The sequence below is a fragment of the Colias eurytheme genome, chromosome 15, assembly GCF_061535395.1.
Source record: "Colias eurytheme isolate Ceu_HAF_F1 chromosome 15, ilColEury1 Martin Lab GWU primary, whole genome shotgun sequence".
NCBI lineage: Eukaryota > Metazoa > Arthropoda > Insecta > Lepidoptera > Pieridae > Colias > Colias eurytheme.
Genome location: NC_142994.1, coordinates 3,867,640 through 3,891,958, shown reverse-complemented (window position 1 = coordinate 3,891,958; position 24,319 = coordinate 3,867,640). Strand labels below are relative to the sequence as shown.

Genomic DNA, 24,319 nt, shown 5'->3' with positions numbered 1-24,319 from the left:
GTTAGTACATAGCATATACTATATGTATTCACAAGGCTTAAGATAGTTTCTGGTTTTGATTCTGCACATCGACGAAATTTTTGTAAACTAATTTTACCATCCATTCGCAAAAAGGCAGAACATCCTTTGGAGATTTCCCATTTCCTACCTAAGTGCTTTTAAAATATCCTTATATAACTTGAATTACTATTCAAGTTCAAGCGTCTCATCCAGATTCTATATGCCTTTGTATATAAATAAAATTTGAAGATTTCCGTGAAGCAGCAATACAGATTGGTTTATTTTATTACAGCCTTTTTTCTCCCCTTCTTTTCCTATTGTAAACTGTGTCATTTCCAACGGACGATACTCAATCAATCAATCAATCAACGTTTTTATTGCATTGATATAATAAAATTTACTTTTAAGTTGGATTTACTTTTTCTATGTTTTTTACTTTTATTTATGTTTACACTGAGAGAAAGTCCTTAATGAACTTTATTGTTACCAACGGTTTGGCAATATTTTATGTAAAATGGAAGACAGCGAATGTTGGTCATACAAATTATTAAAGTACCTACTCTTAATTATACTGTAACATAAAATAAAAAGTTATGTAACAAAACACCATATTAATTACTTTGTTTCTAGTTCAAATAAATTTTTATCTGTCTGCTTTATATCCCATGACATCATTTCGTAATGAAAAAGGCTCATCTGCAATAAGCGATACTATCTTATCACTCAAAACCCATGACCCAAATCACTAATTACTCAAATCTCTAGTTTACTTGACATTGAAGAGAAGTCCATTAAGAATTTCCTAACGAATGAGTCCAAAACGGATGTCTCGTAACTCTTTCAATTGTTTTATGTTAATAGTATTGTCTTTTATTTAATTACTAGCGACCCGCCCCGGCTTCGCACGGGTGCAATGCTGATACTAAATACACTACAGAAAAATTGTGAACGTTGTATAGGTACATATAAAAATATAGCGGCCCGCTCCGGCCTCCGGCATCGCACGGGTATAAAATACATAGCCGGGCGGCCGCACGCTACGTCCTGCAATTTTTAAATCTGTAATATCTTCGAAAATATTCACTTAAATCATACGGTGTAAAGGGCCATATAGATCTATATTAAATGAACAATGTATCCATGGTATTTAATTGGTTAAGGATTAATGCTGTATTGGTTAAAATCGCTTCGAAAATTAGCCATTATTTGTCGTAAAAAGTAAATGACAAAAAAAAGTTATTGTGGGTTATCCATAAGAGATAGACATATACCATCGCGGACTTTTCTGTAGACCTTTTCAATGTATATAATACTTAGTACATTATTTTTATAAAACTCTTAGGGTTCAGCCTGCGTTTGCAATGTAAGCGGAATAAATGTAATTTTTTACGACATCACATTAGAAACCTCAAAAATAACAGTACTTCTCCACTACTTAATGGATCTTATTATACATATAAACCTTCCTCTTGAATCACTCTATCTATTAAAAAAAACCGCATCAAAATCCGTTGCGTAGTTTCAAAGATTTAAGCGTACAAAGGGACATAGGGACATAGGGACATAGGGACAGGGAAAGCGACTTTGTTTTATACTATGTAGTGATTCTGTAAATATTCTCACCTTAGCGTTCCCAAAGTCATTAATTACATGTCAGGTTAATCGGTTAATCAAATTTGAGATGGATTGAAACAAACAAAATTCATTATATATTAATTTATTGTTTTTCTTTTTATATGTAATTTGTAATTTGATTTAATTTTATTTTATTTTTTGTAATATAATTTATGTAATTTTTTATAATTAATGTAATTGGTGCAATACCGTTTTAATAAATAAAAATAAATAAAATAAAGGTTGATGAATTTTTTAAGTAAACATCGTGGGCGTTTTTGTAACTGATTCATTACGTGGATGAAAGATAATTGACAGAGTTGTAAATGGATATACATAAATAAATAATATTGGAATAGAAGTTTCTTCACCACTCGTACTGGACAAATTATTATCAAATCTTTATTTTAAAGATATTTATTAATGTTTGTATACATATATACTACATATATACAAACAGTATTTTTTTTAATTTTTAATTTTATCCTGATTGTTCTTTACTTTAAAAGTTGATAATTTTGAAATATCACTTGTATGAATATTTTCTGGCCGGTTATTGTTATAAAAATTAAAAATGTAACGATAATGGGTTTCATCAGTATTACAAAAAGGTTTCCTCATTTACGAGTTACGATTTTATCAACCTCGTAATAACAACAAAATGGACCACTTGACAGAATGCCGATAAATTTTAAGAGCATTTATTTGATAAGTCCACTACACCGGTGTCCAAAATCTGTCACTCAAAGTTTAGGGTCGCTGAGAGCTTCACTCCCGTTCATTAGATAGCTGAGTTATGTGAAAATGTATGTGTATTAATGTGATAACAATAATGAAGGATTAGTTTACCCGTAGCTGCCACAAGATCAGTTATCGCGTATGTAAATTGAGATATCTTCTATTAATTAAGTTCAACGTTACACATGTTCATGTCTATTTATCGAGAGGAAACATTAATAATGGCGCTTCTGTTATCTGTTTGGTTACATATATTGATGACGATCGTTATTGTATGTATTCACCATGAATTTTAGGTTCATATGATGTTCATTTGTATCTGCAATACAATAATTATGCAAAGTTGATGTTTGTCGAATCGTTATAACAAATTTGTTATTGTTCAATACATTACTCTTTTCTTTCTTCAAAAGAGAATCACAAGTTAGGATTCTGTATGAATTTTATTATGTAGATACCTACTTAATTTAACGAAAAGTTTTATAACATACATATTACAATTTACATTTCAGTTTATCTGTGCATTAAAATATTATTTATTATAAGCTTATTTTTAAAAAGAGTGGTAGTATAGTTTTATAACACTGCTAGTGACACTATTTCACTATCAATTACAACTAAACAACGATGAGAATGTTCAGACAGAGTAGCTTCATAAAAAACTGCTTTCAACATTAACTGTTTAAAACGTCAAAAAGTTCAATATTCATGTTATTAAAGGCGCTATTAAATGCAGAAGGGAAGCGCCCCAATCACGCGGCAAGTCGATACAAATTAATATTGATGTTTATCGCAAGCCGGCGACAAAATGCCCGTGTTCCATCATCCCACCCCCATCAGATGTCACGAATTTTTCATCCGTTAAATCGGGCAAGCTCGTCAAATTGATATATATTACAATGATTGAATACATTAATTGATGCGTTATTAAATTGCAGATAGAACTGGGCTATCCGGTAGTTTCTATCGTAATAGTTGAAACATTAACTTACATTTCATATCCTATAATAAACTGACTTTCATAACGTTTGCAAGTAGGTACGCTTATAACAACGTTAACATAAATATGACTACTTCGATTGACTATAAATTTATAGTTAACAATATACCTACGAATGTAAAGAATGTATTGGCATATCTTTATACAGTTACCGACTACCGTCTACAGACTTACAGTCTCCTACTTATACGGATTCACATACGGATATTTGATGAATTGCATAATTAAAATTTTTCAATCATTAACTCAATTCAGCAACATGCAAATACATAATACAAGAAAATCTCATTTAATATGATTAGTAACTCTAAATCTCACCCGTTACGTCACATCTGTACAAAGCCAAAACAACATGATTACTCCCACATTACTCCACCAAACAAATGACGTACTTAGCACAAATGCATCAGCAGAAAATATTGAGGTGCGCCAACTCATTTACCTCGAGCTTTCACGCGAAACGCTCCACGAAAAGGCCTTTAAGTCACATTAATTACTCAATATATTTCTGTTACCATTATTTACTATAATTAATGTCTGCACTGAGCTTAGGAATGTTTGTAATGAACAATGCGCGACGCTCGAACCTTCACTTATTTCGCTGTCAAGGCAATGTCAAATGTCATATTATAATTGCTGTAATGGCTGTGTCTAAAATATGGGTTTCCTCTCACCATTTACTGCGAGATTCTTATCTGTTAATATTAATAGAAATGTAAATCGTTACCTCATTCGCCCACAATAAACACGTTACACGTTTATTTATATCCACCAAGTACTACTTAGTTTAGTGAGTTTCTTAGTTTTTTGTGCGCAGTGACGAAATTTTTGATTCATTGATCGTTTAATAAAGTATGTATTTATGAATATGAAAAACGAATTCATAAATAGATTTTAGGTGTTTGTAACGATAGAGCTAAAATAATGTTAATGCTAAAGTAATGTTAATTTAGTTGGGTCAAGCTAAAGCTTATTAAACTTTCAGAAAATTTAGAATCCTAAAAGAATTTCATCGTAAAATGGATGAAGTAGCAGTAACTATTATTTAATAAACAGCTGAAGTATGTATTATTATTATAATTGACCTAAATACTTTTAAAACAAACACTCTTTTGAGGGTCATTTACTGACAATGAACTCAAAATGTCCAATACAATGCACTATAAATGGGCTGTTGATAGAATGTCGATCGATCAATTGTTTTATATTACAATCATATCGGGTCGGCGTCCCATTGTTCAAACTTGATTGATTTGAGACAAGCAAATTTAAAGATCAATGTCTTTGGAATAGGCTTACTCCTGATAATACTAATGTTAATTTGAAGCTTTGCGCTACTGGGTTTCGAATGATGGCGATTATGATTAGATAAATAACGATTTGAGATTATACATCATCCATCGAACTTTAAATGTCCAAACATTTAAGGTTCAGTGCCACCTATTTAGGTACTAGGCGGGTGGTCTGTGTTTCTGATCGACTTCTTCTCGGTCACTGTTTGGATATAACTATAAAGCAATAAACATACTTATATAAAGATTTCTATTAAAAACCATAGAAATAAATATTCATGTGATTTACTTGAATCTCTTAATAAGCAGTAATTATTTACTGGTGAGAAAATAAGACCAGACGACCATCGTTTCTCAAGGTGATGTACTGTGACATTTGAATCGTGTATACAGAATACTGAATAAATATTTCAATAAGCATAATGTTATCCTTTGTTCTATTCCTATTTAAAGACTTGTATAAGGTTAAGATATTATCGAACAATGTGCAAATCAATATAGCATGAAATTCCTTTAGAATTGCTTTTAAAATGGCCACTCAGGTAGGTCTTTTGAACAATTTGCCCTGTCTTGAGCCGAGTCACGAACCTGACCGGGCTTATTGTGAAAAATGTACGCAATTCTATTGCAGAGTATATTCGAAACTATTTACGGATTTAAACAAAACTTACGGCAAAGCGTGCATTATTTTTTAAAGCATGTGTGGAAAGTATATGTCGCAAATTATTTCTATCTGTTGTATCACTTTGCCTAAGTTGAATATAAATAGACTATTTGTGATTTAGACAAAAGGAATAAAGTGCGAATTGCGAAGCTGAAATATTTTAGTATTCATTTTCGTTACAATGTCAATTATTATATTAAGTAGGCGAGTGCAGTCAAAATTGATATTTAATTACTAAGCAAATGAGATATTAGAATGGCAATTACTTATATCGGAGTAATTTATCAGATCAATGACAGCGATATGCAAATTACAATAATAATTGTTTTACTTATTGCACACTTAGCCATTGTGTGAGTTATCAATCAAGAGAGAATGCCGAATTTAATGGTCGGCGCTTGCGCTGCAGTAGTTTCGGTCACGAGTTGGTATATATATAATATATACTTACCTATAGAAAATATTATATTAGTACATAATTTATGTTATAATTTATTAAAAGTACGTATCACGGTAGATTTTTTCAAAATATAAATCTTCCAAAAACACTAGGCTGCATTAAATAATTAAAATTGCCTTCACTATACTCTTCGAATTTCATTTTTTCATTGCTCATTACATTTACGATTAAATTTTGTTCCCAGTCATTTGTATGCCTAGGTCTGGAATTTACAGGCTTGAAGTGTTCTGAGCACTTCAAAATTGTATCTGAATTTCCGCGTCATCCACTCAGACTTATAGAGTAGTATTTTAAACGATATTTAGTTCGCAAAATACCGCTCCGAGCTACAAAATGATAATATATTTAGTATTTTGATGCTCTTGAAAGTTAACGATTCAAAATATAAACGGTGACAATTTCTTCATTGAAAATATTCGTGAATTCACTACCAAGTATCAATTATAGTAGCGAAATGATAAAATTATGTAACAAAAGACCTTGAAACTTGACCGTAGTCGTGACTCGGGCCGTCCGGTCAGAATGTGTGTGCCAAGTGACAGGCGTTTGCGAATGGATAATTAATATTGTCGTGACTTATGGTATAAGGTCACAAACATACCATTCATATTGTAAACATTAAAACATCAACGATTAAAATTCCATGTTGTTGGATCTTAGATTGGCTACTAATTTCCTATTGGAATGTGAAATAAACAAATTGAACTGAATAAGCATCGACTGTAATACAACGATTTTAGGATGTTGCTCACAAGATATATTTTTCTTTAATTTAATAAAATTCGAGGTAATGCTTATTTGGTGTCAAAATGTCAATTGTTAAATTTCATCTTTTATGCAATCAATAAACATATTTATCATATTCAATGCTTTACATAGAGACAGAGCGAAAAGATTATCACGTTTGTACATATTTTAAATAATACATGTTAAGTATAAAATATTAAAATAAATAACGATTAATTTAAAGTTTAAAATATAATCCCGAGATACTATCAAACTAGAAATATCGATATATTCAATGTATAACCGCTGTTGTCTATAACTTTCACCATACAATTAAAGTCGTGAATAGCTCTGATAGACGCTTTGAGTCACAACTTCATTTTTACGACCATATTTACGACCACTGGAAACCGTGACTGACTGAAAACGCTACGAAGGGCGACAAATGGCCAAAACACACCTTATTATATTATTATTATATTCCTCACTGACTCATATTAATAACTTATTGTATAGGGCTCCTATTAATGCAACTAGTTTCGAATTGAATAGTATCTCTTACAGTGACAAATGATAGATTAGATGTATATTGAATTTTAACTGCACAATTTATCAAATATGACAATTTTCACCTTTAAAGTCGAATGGATAAAGAATTAGTAGCTCAATGTACCTGTAATATCAAGTTAGAAAGCATTTAGTTTACGAGTAAATATAAGTTCTGTAATATTTCAACATATAACATTTATTTTTGTATATTTTTAGCATATTTGCACACAATTTGATTAATTAATGAGTAACTTATAATTCATTAAATTCGTGGTAAAGTAGTCATTACCAATTGCGTTGTTTCCTTTAGTTTTTGTGTTATGTGTTGCTTTGTTTTTGTTATCGATATAAACAATAAAGGATCATGGTATTGGAATGTAGTGTATGGCATCATGGACTAAGATTAAAGATACGCGTAGTAGATGTTGATTTCATAAAAAACTTGCCAGTTTTCCAAGAAAAAATAGCACAATGGGCACTTCGCCCAAAGGATCTCCAATAATCTTTGTTATGATATCATACCTAATGATGATTATGATCAAATAATTACAACTTATAACCTTCAGATCATTTAAAACAACATCATTTATCTTTATATTTTTAGAAATAAAAAGGATATGCATCGATTTAGATTTTTTGTTAAGTTTGTGCTTTTTTATTTTGAACCCTTTTTTGTTAAAGTACAAAAATCGAAATGAGTAATCAGGATGTTAAAAAGTACAAAACATAAAGTTGTTAATAGACACATTGTTATTCTTGCATTTATTTAGCACTTTTTGTAGCTCAAATCGTTGCAAAAAGTGTCACTTACATTACGCATGACTAAGTTCAGAGTTCTTGGTAGTGTTTCAATTAATATAAAGCAATTTAACTGCTTAAAAATTCACATCAATTAATCCGAATGCGTACTTAAATATCTAAGTCAATTATTTAAATGAGAAAAATGGTATTGTAACGTAAAATGAATTGATGTTAAATTGTCACAAACAATGTTATTGATTGCAAGTTGTTTATGAACTTCATATAGAAATAATTCTATTTATTCCAGAATAATCTGCAGAAGGTTGAGCTCTGCCTACACGCCTATAAATGAAGCTCTAACACTTGTAAGAGGCTTCGTTATATGAACATCGGAAGCGTGTTAACATCGTATTGAGCCTCCGTCGCTCGAGCGAAACTAATTCAATTACATACTAGGTGTATGGATTTATTTTCATTTGGATTATTGTTGTATTTAAGTGCTATTTTTTACTATCCATACTAATATTATAAATGCGAAAGTAACTCTGTCTGTCTGTCTGTTACTCAATCACGCCTGAACTACTGAACCAATTTGCATGAAATTTGGTATTTGGTGGAACGGGTTTTTCTCTGAAAACGCGGGCGAAGCCGCGGGCGGAAAGCTAGTTTACTATATATTGCAATTGTTGTCAACCTATAATCATGTAATAATTCTTTGATATAATTAGAGCCAGGTAATTTTAAAGAATATTTAGTTATGCCTATCTTGATAATAGTTTGATTGAATTGAATGAGAGACCGAAATATTATATGAATGCTATTGTAGAATTGCTTACCTATACGAGATTTTGGTTGGCCAAAAAATTAGCGAATATTAATTGTAGGTCAATATTTTAATCCTAAGCTACAAACATTTAAATAGGCTTGTTATATTATCTAAAACTAAGAAAAAATGTGTATAATTCTTAAAAACTGTTGTTTTTCGGAATTTGATTCACCGAATACAACTATGTATCTAATGTATACGATAACTACTTGATCATATTATTATACAGGGTGTCCCACTGTTGGTATACTAAGCCCAAAGGAGGTTATAGTTTTGCATACGCTAAGTACGTAAAAATACTTATAAAATTCCAAACGCATTTTTTTTTCAAGTAGATGAATTCTTAAAACTCTTATGTGTACACCCATAACAGGCAACCCGCCCAACTTTGTCACCAGCACATGAGCTATCGTTTAAGATTATGTTTTCATAGACAAAATGCTCACATTAGAGAAGCGGTATATGCCGGCTGCGCGAATCTAGAGAAGAAAACATGGATTTTCAGGAAAAATTTAGCAAAAAACTTTTGACGTCATTTTGTTGCTTAAGTATTTTTTACGTGATCAGTGTATGCAAAACTACAAGTCCCTTCGCGCTTAGTATACCAATAGTGGGACACCCTGTATACACTTCTTTGTTATATTTGTCCGATTAATATTTTTAATACATAAATGTATCTAACAATTATTTATATTTTTTATTGTGTTTAATTTTTAACTTCGAGAAGTAGAAAGTAGGAAGAGGAAAGTAACCGGTTTTTACTAAATCGGTTCGTGCGAGCATAGGATATGTTATGATATCACTGCGCTTTTATTTATAAGGATAAACAATACTTATGAAAGCTGTTATAAATTAAAGAAATGCCTATATCGTGCCTTGTAAAAAGTTCGCGATATTCTTTTCCTTTGGTTAATTTGATAGTTTTTATTGAATATAGAGCTCAGAGCTAAATGTGTTTTTTTTTGATATTAGGTTATCGAGATGACAATTTATCATTTTAACTGAATGTTAGTTTCGTATTATTGTATTTATTAATATTGTACAAATAAATATAACATTTATGTAACTTTCCCGGGATTTGTCTCTAAATAGGTAATAAATATCTAACAAATTTAATTTATAAATTTTGTAAATGAGATGGTCTTTAACTCTCTTAAGTTTCAGCCTATATTTGAGCCTATTTTCTACATCTATACGTACATAGATCATCATCCCAGTAACAGTTGGAAGTGATGAATAATTACGACGGTTAAAACTGAGTACTCAAATTATATCACGCCGTTCGCTGCTAACGACATCCATTCAAGTAAATGCTACGGATGATATTTTAAATATCGGATATTAATTCAAGTTTAATCTCCGCTATATGTAATGAAATTTATATTCGTTTAACTGGTATATCCGCAATTTATTCGTCCGTGCAAACAACATGTATCACACATTTGGTTTTAAAGTTGTTTCCTTTTCGTGTGAGAGTTTTGATTAATTAGCTATTATGATGTACGGAAATCCGTGGATATAATATAATTTTTTTTATCATAATTATCACGCCAACTTTCTAATAATTATATTTATTGGAAAAGATAACGCGAACTCTTCAAACCTATCAAAATAAACTTTTTACCTCATAGCAGAATCTATTAGACTTGTTTGTTTGCAGTAATAAAAATATAATTGATATCTACTTTTAAGTAACAAATCATTTTTATTACTTCCAGATAATTACTTTCTTATGGAATTTTACAACAAAACGGAAAAAGTCGCATTAGCAGTGTTTTTGCGAAAGTTGCGCGCGATGCGTAAAGATAACTTTCAAAACTTCCATTTTTTGTTTGTATTATAGTAACTGTTGTCTCTAAACTATTCAACAAATCACTTTCCATGGTCTTTCTAGTAACCTTATTACTGTACTGTTAAGATTGGACTTGGCCGTGACTCGGAATGCATCGGAAAGTTATTGACTTTTGATAATGAAACCAGTTTGCGCCAAGCTGACCGAGAGTACGTGGCCCCGTTCAATACCAGTCGAGCCTGTCTTGTAATTGTCGCCTTTCCTACCTTATCTATTACACAAGTGTACATTGCGTCTTTCATTCACTTTCATTCCGCACGCTCCTATCCAAACGCGAAATGTACGAGGCCATAGAGCGCTGTGCGATGCAGTCGCGTTCCTTTTTAAAATCACTTCGTAACTTAATGCGAGTCAGGCTTACGGTCAACGATAGCTCTTAAGTCGTCGTTAAGTAACCGGCAAATAAGATTGCTTTTTACACGTTCTGAAAAAGAAGAGTTTCCACAGTAAATTGTATTTTAAAAGTGCTTTTACTGGTAAACAATTTAATAATAGAAACTCGTTGAAAGTTTATTAGACTAAGTATCGATTGTAGAAAGTTACGTGGTTTTTATTGCTAATTATACTTTGGTCTCTGCAGCATCACGTACATTGAGATAAAATTGATAATAATAAGCAGTTAGGGAGGTATCTAATAAATGGCTTGACGCGGAAAACCTGTGGCTTTTGATCACGAAAAGTTTCGCAAAGGTACCACTTGTCTCTGACAACAGATCAGATTTGTTTTGCAAGATGTCTAGAAACTATTTTCTACATTTGTTAAGTGTTGTTTTCCCTTGTCCTTGTGCCAATCATTTCGAAATAGACAACAACTTAGCAATTTGCTGTTATTATTGAAGTTTTAGAAACATGTCAACTAATAAAATGTGCTGAAAATTTGTATAATTTTTGGAATAACAGGCAGTGTTTGGAATAGCAAGAGTAGTCGTAGAACTAATTCTGTTAATATTAATACTATCAATATTAGTATACTTAAGCCAATATTATTATTGACGGTAGCCTCCGATGTGGCAAATTGAAGACAAATTCCTTGTAGCGACTATATAATATTCTTTGTAACATAATCTATTGATGGAATGTATACTGTACTCCTACGATGTAGTTACATAAGGATATGTTTGCCCAATATGGATATTTATTTAATCGAAAGCGTAATGTTGTTACCGGAATAGCATATCAAGTTTTGGAAACGTATCACGATTTCCAGCTAAGATATTTTCTAAACAATTCACACTAATTGCAAGGCCGATTTAATCAGCTCGAAGTAATGTCTTAATATCATTTGAATCCAACTTGAGTTTAGTTTCAGTATAATTTTCCGTAACAACTTGAAAATAATCTAGCACTCGAAACGGGGAATGCAAGCGCAATTTCCGTACAGCAATAAACTGTTTCTTGTTTAACGTCGAGAAAATGAGAGGACGTGGGTAGTGGGCAAAGAGTGAAGGTAGTTTACTTAAAGCTGGTTTGGACGTCTTCGGCGTGCATTAATAAAGAGACCTGTTCCTCGGGCGGGCAATCTCGTGCCCGGGACTCCCTATCTACGTAGGAGATCTTTGAGCGATGGTTCACACCGGTTTGTTTTTAATTTGAAACTAAAAAGCTTTTATTAAAGTTTAGAAGAATCTGTGTTCTATTTATTATTATAGTTAATAACATTGGAATAAGTAGCATAGAAGTTCATTCATTGATAATTATTTCAAAATATTATATCCGAAATAGACCATAGCATCATAGGTTTAAAGTTATTAAATATGTATGTACAATGTACATACTAAAAACTAATTAGTGTAAAATATTAACAACTCAATGTATTATGGTACAAGAACACCTTTATTTAAAATGAATTATTGTGATCATTTAGAATTAAGTGGTCAGTGCAAACCATTTGCATAAACTTAATTAGTTCATATCTTTGTTTGATAACGAATGGAATAACTTATAAATGAAAATTAATTTATTACATTATATACCGATTTACAAACACGAAGAAAAAGCTCAGTAAAGATCAAAAATATTGTAATTTGTATCGCATAATGTCTATAACAGAGTAATAATAATAATTGGGAGTTGTTATACTTCCGACATGAAACTGTCACAGTCTAACATTTGCCTCGACGATAATTTGATTGATTTGAACAAATTGTTGAATATTTTTTGTACAAGTTAGTCATGTTTTACATCAATCTTTTTGTGTTAACTAAAAACAGCCATGATTAATTAGTTGTATACGTACGAATGGCAAAAAACTGTATCTTAAATCATTCGATATTTAATTGGAGCTGTTTTTTCTAATTCAATTGTTTACGGTTCATTAAAATTGTTATTATTAAGTACATTATAGTTTAAATTGTTTTTATTATAGGTTTTTTATTCCAACAAAATTGAATACCTAGTAATTAAACTCATAGAAAAAAGCGTATAGTGTGGTCGGATCCTCGTCCCATACATTTCGCCCACTGCAGAGACGCTTAGTACAAAACGGGACAAACTCTTGTATTAAAGAGCGGCTAGGTTTAAGCACGCTGCTAAGAGGACAAATAGATTTCGTGTTCACATTGTTAGGAAAGGACTATTGTTTCATTTAACTTCATGTTTATTTACAAATCATTTTATTAGCTTGCACAAATTGCAAAATACAATTTAGAATAAAAGTCTATTGACTTTTTAAATAGAGAACATATTTTTACAATCTATTCAGTAATTTAGCAAAAAGTGTTAGCATTGTAGAACACCTATAATTAGGCTATTTTTATGACCGACCATTGTGTTTCAATATTATAGTGCCTAGAAATTGCAGCAGGCTAGGAGATACTTATTCATCCATGACTTATTAACGAAATTACTACCATTATTATACTTATAACCTCGATATCATTACGAACACTTAAAATATATACAATAGCCGACAGTATTTTGTTTACTACGCTCTCGTTCTGCTTGCTATGAAATTTCGAAATTTCTAAAGGTTTATTGCAGTTATTACTTTATATGAACGTATAAACGAGCTTTATAGCTCTATACGTATACTAAAAGGTACATACTGTAATGAAATAACGTTTTAGTATTCAATGATGTAGGTGTTATTGTCGAAGAGAGTCTCTTTGTAAATATAAATTGGACTATTCATGAATTATGAAATTTCGAAAGACGGCGTACGTAACAACTCTTCAATTTCCTTTTCATCCTGAATCCATTCAGGATGCGAAAGCATTTCACTTCAACCCGAACACCCAATCGGAACTCTCAAAATAAAATATAATATTACAAATAGGCGCTCTTAATAGCGAACGAGGTGAATATTAAAATGCCCTTCCATTGTCCAAAATCAGGCATTCATGCTTGATTTTTTCAGGAAAGTCAATAATATCTTATGCGTTAAATTCATGACACGAACTCTGAACGAAATATGATTTATGAGTGCGTACGTTATAAATAAAATATGAAAATGGCCCGGTTATATTTTTGGGGTAATTTTTTCATGTCACTGTAAATTCACGTTATAAATGATTACAGTGTGAATTAGCGTCGAGCTTGGCTTATGGTGAATTAATACATATTAGTAGCTGATTACAACGAATAAAGTTATTGCATTTGTATGTATTATGCTCGGAAACATGATTACCTAGCCTTTCAACTTAGTACATGACATCATTGGCTCCTTTTAAAGATGCGACCTCATCGACGATTTGCTAAGGTTTCTCTCAGTACATAATATAATCATTGTACGAGACAATACTTATTTGGATCTTATTGTATTAAATAAAACATTTTTTTTGCTTGAGCAAAAAAAGATATGAAACAAACAAAAGATTCGCTTTAAGTTGTTTTTTTTTTTAATTTCATTGACTGATATAAATCGATTTATGCTTTGATTTATGATTTCACGTCAACAAAAAGAGCATGTACGTAACGATCATAATACATTTTCCATACTATTTGCATTACTAACAATTATTTTTATTTATTTATTTATTTATTTAGAATTTCCAACAAAGGATACAGATTACATTTATTACATCTAATTATTTAAGTACATGGTCTTCTGCACCTTTAATTATAGGATTATAATTAAAAAATTATTTTATAAGGTAATCGATGCTTTTCAAAGGTGAGCTCGTGCGATTTATGATTTGTAGTGTACTATCTAATGACCATAATAAGAGCATAATCTGACGCCTTGAACAGAACCTGCTATTTCTAACACCACTTCCTTTTCCTGAGTGCTTTAATCGCAGCTAAATGCCGATTTTAATATCTGCTTTGTCGACCGTGAAGGTCCACTTTTCTACTTGTAAGGTTACGTAGGCGCTTTTCATTAATTTTACAATAACTTAATTATTAGTTTGAAATGTTATTAGTACATATAGTGTTATGATTGCGGTGTATTTAGTAACGACAGATATAATAGATAGTTACGATTGAATGCGCAGTGATTATTAAAGCTAATTTGCTTTTTATGCACTGCAATTCGCTTTGCAAAGTTCCGTTCTTATTTTTTTATTAGTGTGGGATTATTTATAGCAAATTACTATTGTCGTAGTATTTAGCATAAAATGATAGATCATACAATATTTTAAATATTCTTTGTAAAAAGATATCCATTAACGTTTAGGTATATGCTTCTTCTAAAGAAGAAAGCAAACAATTATTTTGTAAAGGAACCTGTGGCTTTTCAACGCGTGTATTCTGTTACTGATTGCGCTCAAATGCTCACGCATGTTGTGTAATAATATCATACATTAATGATGCATGTCAGCTAGTTTCGTAAGTGACACTTTTACTTTTGATGATATTAACGTGAGCCCGAATACCGACGAGAGAAAGCCGCGACGCGTCGTACGAAGACATCATTTGCATTGCCAAATTGCTTATGGTTTTACTGGTATTTTAATCCGTACAGATATTAAGATGTTGGTATTACTGTATAAGGTAATTAAGGTATATTTATGTGATTAAATCATTGTTTATTCATAATCATAATTAAGACATTTTTATTTGATTAAATCATTGTTCATTAGCATAATGAACAAAAAAATAAATAAACGATCACGGTCGATTTATAGCGACGAAATTTTGAAGTGTTTTCGTCATAAGTTTATCGATAGAGGAGATTACTAAAGCAACAATCCGCGTGAAACTTGTAAATAGTTTAGTAGAATGTTTTTCAAGGCGATCTTCGGTCACACTCCACTTACTAATAAAACTATGCGGTGTGTTAAACGCGTTACTTGTTGCATGACAACCACTTATTGTATCTATTTTTACTTGCTCTTACACTATTTAAACCTTTAAATTATTTTTAGGCTTCTAACAAATAGTTTTTTGTTGAGAGAGATACTTCATGAGAATGGAGAGTTAAACTATGGTTATAATTCCTAACCGCTAATTTTGGAACAGGATGTTTAGAATACAAATCTCTGTCTTGAGTTTTTTAAATTATATGAATATCTGTTGAATAACTAATAATTAATTGTTATTATTATTACAAGTGGCGAAGAGTCTATCAAATTTTAAGTAGAACACTTTAGATCTAGAGATAATTCTTGGTACATTGAGTTTTATTTTCGAATCTGTATTCTAAACTAAATGAAACCAAGATAGTTCAAGGACTTGATTAAAACTTTCACGGTAACAATTAACACTTCCGTCCAGTTTTGATGATATTTTGTAAGCCACAACTGTTCGTAATGCTATTTTCGGGCCATAAAAATGATAAACGATTGAAGTTGTTCTGAGCCAAACTCGCCACCGTCACATTTCATTTACTGGATGTAATGCTTTAGAAACCATTTCTTTTCAACCAGTATTTATGATACAATAAGCGGCGGTATTTAAATTTCTAATCGTAAAAACATTGCGTATCTTTGTAACTGTGCAATAAACTTGTTACTCGATGAAACTGTTAAATTAAATCGTAATGTTTTGTAATGATTGTAAACGTACACTTAACAATGCGTATTTGGTATAATGTGTATATTTTAAAATATTATACATTTGTATTATGAATGGATATTTATGTTAAACTTATTCCCATTTTGTCGATATTAATTAGGATGTTAAAACATTCTGCACTTGACTCGATGTTTTACTTTTCTGCGAATATAGACCCAGTTCAGTATATTTGAACATAAAGAAGTTTTAATATATCGGAAAAGTAGTTGAGAAATATCTTTATGTGCCTTTTGGTATTCGTTATCAAGACCATCTCATCTTATCTTCAAACATTTAGTAATTTTTTTGTTTCTAGACAAAATTGTATTCTTCTTAATGTTGGTATTTCCACACAGTTTTAGGCATAGTTTACGATCCGTTTTAAGGCAAACCTAACATTTACGATTTCACAGAACTTTAAATGGCTACCAGTATTTCGTAGCTGCATGTTAAAATGTAATAAAGTTATAAATCCAAGGTTAGCTAAATATAATGTTAAATTACTAAATATGAAACTAACACGCGCTGCTGAATATTATTACATTATTAATCAGATATACACTTTCATAAGCCTTAAAAAAAATATAAGGCTTGATATTAATAGCAGCATTATAAACATTATACATAACTTATTTTCTATACTTAGACACCTAAAAATATGTGTATAGTGCAAATACTCGTATATATTGCAAAAAATATTTGCGAATACTAATTCGTATATCCTATGAAAAATCGAGATAGATAAAGCCAGCGATCCAATTTAAAGCAGATCGCTTGTTCTGTCAGCCGTGAAGTTAATAAAGATAGAAATATCGTAATCCCAAAAACTGACGACGCATTGAATTTGATATAAATTCCGATGTCACCGAGACGTGGTCACTCGCGTCCGGCTAATTTCCCGGGAGACGTCTGCCTTCTGTGCGCGGACAAATCGAAATGTTACTTTTATGTCTCGGTTCACGTGTTTCTAAACATTGTTTATGGAAAGATTAGTGTTGTAACTGGAATCAGGATTGTTTTTTAGTAGTGTGACAATTTTTACACGTGCAACAATGCAAGGTGCTTTATTATTTGATAATGAGATTAATTATTATAGAGTATTTATTACCTATATAAAATTAATAGAATCTTATAAAGCAAATCAAGTTGTACATTTTAAACATTTGCTCTACATATTCATTTATTTCAGATTAATATGACATTTTTAACATATTATTAACCTTTTTCTTGATTCAATTACCTTTCCTTAATTTCCTTTCAAAGAATTTCATATTACATACGATAATCTATGTCAATTGAGATTTCTTGGAAATTTGTCGTAATATGAACGCTTTCAACATGAAAGGGGAAATATTTCCTCCGATAGGTTATATTTAAGCGTTTTAATGTACTTATTTTTTATTAAATCATCGTGTGTAAGTAAGAGGGTTGCTTACCCACGGGCTATTCATTAAAAATATCGAGGTTATTAAACTTATCATAATATTTTCGAAATAATGAAAGTCATGAATATATTTTACATTAAGAATATTCTTAGATTACTGTAAAATTTTAATCTATGTCTTTATACATTTTAAAATTTATATTTAGAAATGTCATTTAGCATTTAACTTTTTAATACTTAAATATGCATAAAGTATGTACTTTTATGTACCGCTTCAAGCAGTCTAAACGGCTTCAAATTCGGCAATGAAGCGAAAATTTGATGAGAGTCACGTATGCAACGAGATTAGACGAAATTTCAAATTGACAGAATAAATATGGAATTCAATTTCTCTTAAGCCCTCATTCGTGATTTACATGAGCACGGCAAATTTAATAAAGCATCGAGTGAGTATTAAAAATTTGAGCGAAACCAATGGCTTAAATGTTAGAACACGTGTCGTGCTTAACAGAAATCCGTTATCGGAAACGACTCTCAAAGGATTTAATTTCCTGCCAACGAAATGAAAATCGATTAGTTTGATTTCCGACGGAGACCAGCGCTGGAGGGTCGATAGTTTCCGATGTGGTCGGCGCTCAGCTTAATAAGACATGCGAACTTATGTAGCCACACTCTATAGTCTATGCTTTTGCGTCCCGTCCACAGATACGAAATTTGCGGTGTGTTCTATATAGACTAGTTGGGGCTATGCCGTTCTAATTGATTAGGAAAGTTGATGTATTCCATAAGTTTTGTTGAATGAATTAAAATATTACTAATTTACAGATGTAAATACGTGTATACATAAATTTTATAGGTGTAGTATCTTAGTTAAGTAAAGGAACATTTTGATGAATGTTGTAATATTTTTTTGATTGAAATATTAGACTACTCACCACTAACAGCACACGTTCAAGTATTCGAGCGAAGTCTGTAAAAGAAAATGTAATTGTAAAAATCGATACATAAATGAGTGTATACAAAATTCTTAAATTTTAATGCAAAATAAAAACAATAAATTTTATTATTAGTTGATATCGTAGAATACTTTTACCTAATATTGATATTATGAATGAAAAGATGCACTTAAAATTACTCTATTCATATAGAATTTTTAACGTAAAACCTTCATGGTATCAGCTAAGTGTTTCACTAGAAGCAATCATGTTTACAGCAATTTAGTATTATCTGCATGGCAGACACGCAAACGCCTTGTTACGGATCAAGTTAAGTCGTTATCAAAATAACATAATTCTCATATTATAAAGTCTTGTTTTTATGCATACTGATAATTAAAAACTGTTTAATTAATATTTTTTGAATATGCATTTTTGTTGGATTTTTTTATTACATCATATCGCTGAATGATGTAAGATTGTGATTAATTATAAAATAAAATTTAATACAATTTTCGTCATCTGATTTAAAAAATTATTAAAGTCTCTATAATGTATTATTTAGTTTCGTTATTCGTCTTATATTAGTTTTTAAGTGAAAAAATAAATAAGGCAATTTGAAATTACTAAATTATTTGATCACACAATTATTCCTTACAGTAAGTACCTTAATATTTTTTTAATAAAAAACACAAACAGCATAAACACGTAACTAAGAACAACGTTTACGTTACGTTACTATTTTTATTCAACCAGCTTTTGGTTGCTAATTTCATGGGCAGAGCTTCATTACAGGAAAGTAATTTGTATTTTGAAGAAGATTCGAGTTTTTTATATCTCAATGCTTCGCTTAAGTCTTTGGTCATCGTTATCAAACAAAAATCTAGTTTCTCAATATCCATTGAGTCTATAAAGTGAATTTTAACTCGAAGTATTCGTGCTTTGTTTATAAATGATTTGTTTAACATTTTCATCGCTTGACTCATAGCAAAGTTCTTTGTTAGTGTTGAAATCGAAAATGTAAAATAAAATACAAAGATCCTCTTTTTTAAGATAAACATAAATCACGTTAAAAAATAAGAAAGTTGAAATAAATTTGAATATTTATAAGATTTTATTCATTCGATTCAGTGTGCGTTATTGATTTTATGTTTGAGCTGCATTTAATATGTTTCAAAAATATACATTTTTATTACATGTAGGATAATATTAAATCTAAATGGTTAATTCAAAAGATGCAAGATAAAAAACAATATCGTTATCGATGTATAAAGTAATTATAGAATGAGCCACTCTATAATACTTCTAACGGCGATAAAAGGCTTCGATCGCTCTTCGGGCAAGTAGTCAAAGATTAAACGCTTTTAAAGGCCGGACATTTTATGAAGTGTCATTATGAGTTTTACTCGTGTATATTGCAAAAAGTGGCACAAGCAAATTATGAATGAATATTTTTCATTGTACACCATATAGGAAACAATTTTAAAACTTAATAACATATTTACTATGAAAAATAGATGTTGGCCGATTCTCAGACTTACCCGATATGCACAGAAAATTTCATGAGAATCGGTCCACCCGTTTCGGAGGAGTATGCAGACTAACATTGTGACACGAGAATTTTATATATAAGATGTATTTAAAATTATATATGTATGTTTATCAGCCATCTGGTTTCCATAATACAAGCGAAAGCTTAGTATGGGATCAGATCGTGCCGTGAGTGAAAATTGTCCTGAATTATTTATTTATTTATTTACCAATGTACAGAGGGCGGCCTTATCGCTGACAGCGATCTCTGCCTGGCAACCCAGATGACAAGGAAACATTCTTAGTATGGCAAATACTTATTTCATAAACGATACTTCGTCTTTAATACAGCATATCGGTTTGCTTTCTTATTGCAGATGCGTATCAAAGTTCTAGATAGACCACAGTAATTGTCAGTGATAACAATTGTGGTTTCGCCGATTTATTATTATGAAACGTAACCCACTTTTAAATTAGATTAGCGCTAGATTGGTTATTAAAAAGCTGTTTTTATATTTTACTTTTATATTGATAAATGTTTGTTACTATCGTTGCACATTAGTCAATTCTTTTAATCATCAAAATATTATTATTTACCTACTATATAATATACAGTTATTACTTTATATAAACATAGGTTAAGATGAAGTTAATTTACTTAAGTACAGATAAATAATTTTAATATAATATTGAAAAATTCTCACCTCCAAGCTATGATCATACATCGATAGGTTAGAATTTAAGTGCATATAATTTTCCTGTCCTATAATGAAACGTCTGACACTGTCATAAGGTTTAATAATGCTAATTATATTATAATATCATATATCATAATCAAAGTTTGATAAATATATTCTTTAAAGTTAATTTTCCTGTTAACTTGTTGACAAATATTTAATAACTCTAACACAAAATTATAAAATCATGTTAAAGTTCCTAGCAGTTTAGCATTTAACTGAGTTATCCATTCTATTGTTTATCTGTGGCAACAAAATTATATTGCCCTTAGATCACTCACAACTCGCTCCGCATTACGCAAAATGTCAAAAATTTGCCGCACCTAGAGCCTGTACTCTACTGAACTAAAACTAATAGAGTTTGACCTAAGTGTAGTGTTTCACCATACTAATGTTGCATTATCATGAGGCCACAGCTCACACCGGTAACCGCAACATATCGTTCCAGTTTCCAATTATCCGCTGGTTTTGGTTGTATATATAATCGATTTTTTAGTAATACCATCGATGACCGCAAATTGTATTAACGTATCGTTCACAAATGGAATCCACTTTCAGTTTATGGTTTGATGCATAATTTGATTTACTAGAGCTTATTGCTATTAATCACTTTGCGGTATAGTGTACAAACCTTTAGAGTATACATAAGCTAGCTTGCTTATGTATACTGTTAGGTACAAACCTATTTAATATGAACCTTTTCTTGTATTATAGACAGGTAAATTAGAAATAAGCTAGATGAAGGGCTACGGAATATAAGCTACGACGATTTACGCAACATTTATCTTTAAAAGCTACTTTTATGCTATTGTTGCAACATCTTCCATTGATGTTTACCTACTATTGGTTGTTATGTGTTGTTATAAGCCCTCTTCCTCAAAAAATCTTCAATAATTTTTAGTAATAGTTGTTGTTGTTTTTTCGTTTGTTTTTTAGTAGTTCTTGAGATAAGCTCAAGCAAACTCTACCGTTATAATAATATTACAAAAGCTCTTGGATCGAATAAGGAAATAAAACATTGAGCATGACAATATTCGTGTTTATATCTAAACGTAACCAAATAGTTGGGTAAACAAAAAATGTGCGTTGTTTGTGATCCATCAATATTGGTCAATATTTGTCTATTGGTAGTTTAAGCGCTCGCGGGCGAGAAATAGTTTTTCTGATTTGAATATCCTGTTGTGTTGTTTATTGCTAAAATTCCTGTGATTGATTTTAAAACGCAAAAGAAAGCAAGGAAAATAGTGTTTAAATAATAATCTATGTTTATTTGTGTGTAACAAGGTGGCTACAAGTACCAGTACGGTTTAAAAATAATGATTTTTATTACTTATAATTAATAGTTTAAGAGAAAATCATAACACAAATGGCAGGCAAAAAAATAATAACATATATGTATTAGCATTAAGCCACCTACAACTTTACAAGCAATGTAAGATCACGTCTATTGTGAACAATAAATGAATAGAGTTATTATCAACAATATGGCATCTATTGAATAACGTGAAAGCATATATATCGACTGTTCCCTTGCCCTGGAGGCATCGAATGTTCTAGATAGGTTTGTAGGAAGAAGGGTTAGGGATTCATGCCCGAGGCCACATCGCTCCCTGTTAAATATAATACTGTTGAAATTGTTTGTGACGTTCTATCTTGTTGCAAACGGAATTTTAGAATTGAACACAACTGATTTTGTAAACATAAGTAAGACATTATAAAATAAAAATAAGACATATTTATCTGAGTTTGTTGTTTCTTCGCTACAAATGTTGATCGTAAAGAAAAGCCTCGTTTTGAATTGAATTAAAACAATGTAATACATACTACAAAAGCAATAATTTAGCTTTATGAAAGTTACATGAATATTAAAACTTTAATGTATGGGTCTCATAACCTTAAGGAATAAATACGTCAGGTTAACGGAAGAAAAATAAAATTATAATGTTATTCAGTACAAAAGTGCTGTTTCTCGTAATAGTTATGTAAGCGACGGGTTAAAGGTTAAGAGAGAGTGTTATATATTATGGTTTTTGTTTATCTCCAACACTGTTACATCAAGTTACGTTAATAATATTTTTTTATAACGAATCTCCATTATCATTTGACCTTTTCTATGAGAGAGAGATTTGACTATGACCGCCATATTAAAACGTAATAATGATTCTTGATGATGTCTTTAGATTAAGTAATTTAAATTGATTAGGCAACTTTGAAATAAATTAACTGTTTTCAATGAAGTTTCTGGATACTCTTAACAAAGTTATATTTTAGGTTAACAAATTTCAGGTGACGTCATATCTTGATGAAATGAAATTATTTTCTAATCGGGTCGATTTGAAATTCACAAAGTCAGGACAAGAAAGTTTAGTGTTAATTAAAGTTGTTTCATTCAACGAAACTGAGAATGAGTTTTGGAAATTAATCAGTGAGGTCTATTCAACAGAAACTTTTAAATGAAGAGCCGGGATGGAATTAAATTTTATTCGGATTCAGTCAAGGTGATTACCATAAGTCAAGATAGAGTACTCCTCACCTGACAATCACAATGCGCCCTTTATAATAGATAATCAGCCCTTTATGTCCCGATACAACCTCTTAAACCCAATATTTCGTATTTTGTACGTACTACTTACTAGAGTATGAATAAATGTTTTATACAAGAAAGAAAAGGAAAATATTTAATCACTCGTTGAAATTTCTGTTGTAATTTATTTGATTATTATTATTAAATTCGACAATGAAAATGAAAATATTCATCTTATTTTGAAATTTTTCGTAAATAGAATATAAGCATTATTATAATTATGCTGCAACGAAATCCAGTTTCCTAGAGAAATTCGAGCATATAAGGTAAATACATAGCTAAGATATATGATACCACACATATCTTTCACTGACTTCCTTACAATCCCTTCCTGCTTCTTAGTAAGGCGTGGTTGTGTTACACTAAGAATTATGTTTTCATATCATTGTCGTAATCATCTAAGATTAACTATCATAATGATAGTTAATGCTGATCCAACGTTGTTTTAATTTAGTCTATCTTGTAATTATTACTTTATTGTTATGTACAGAAATACAAAACATAGGGAAGTAAATTTATAATATTGTAAGACGTAAGTACGTAGTAAAATACAACATACAATTAAGTTCATTTACATGATATACTTGTTAATTTTATATGAAACAACGATACAATAAAAACAAATGAGACCTTATTTAATATTACAACAACGTAATAATAAAAAAATAAACACCTTTTTATTACCGAACCATATAAAACCATGTTAGCAATGTCGTTTAAATCACCATTTAATTTATAATTAATTGTTTTCTT

General features: G+C 30.6%; 1 protein-coding gene across 5 annotated transcripts in view; it reads right to left on the bottom strand.

The window, feature by feature from the left end:
* LOC149902189 (uncharacterized) overlaps nt 1-24,319 on the bottom strand; it is an 86,519-nt gene that overhangs the window by 45,794 nt on the left and 16,406 nt on the right. For 3 of the 5 annotated variants that reach the window (XM_090110411.1, XM_090110415.1, XM_090110412.1), the window contains exon 2: nt 18,716-18,750. The exons of the other annotated variants lie outside the window; for them this stretch is intronic. The gene's annotated coding sequence lies outside the window, so the exon portion shown is untranslated. The remainder of the gene's footprint in view (nt 1-18,715; nt 18,751-24,319) is intronic. 5 annotated transcript variants of the gene reach the window in all.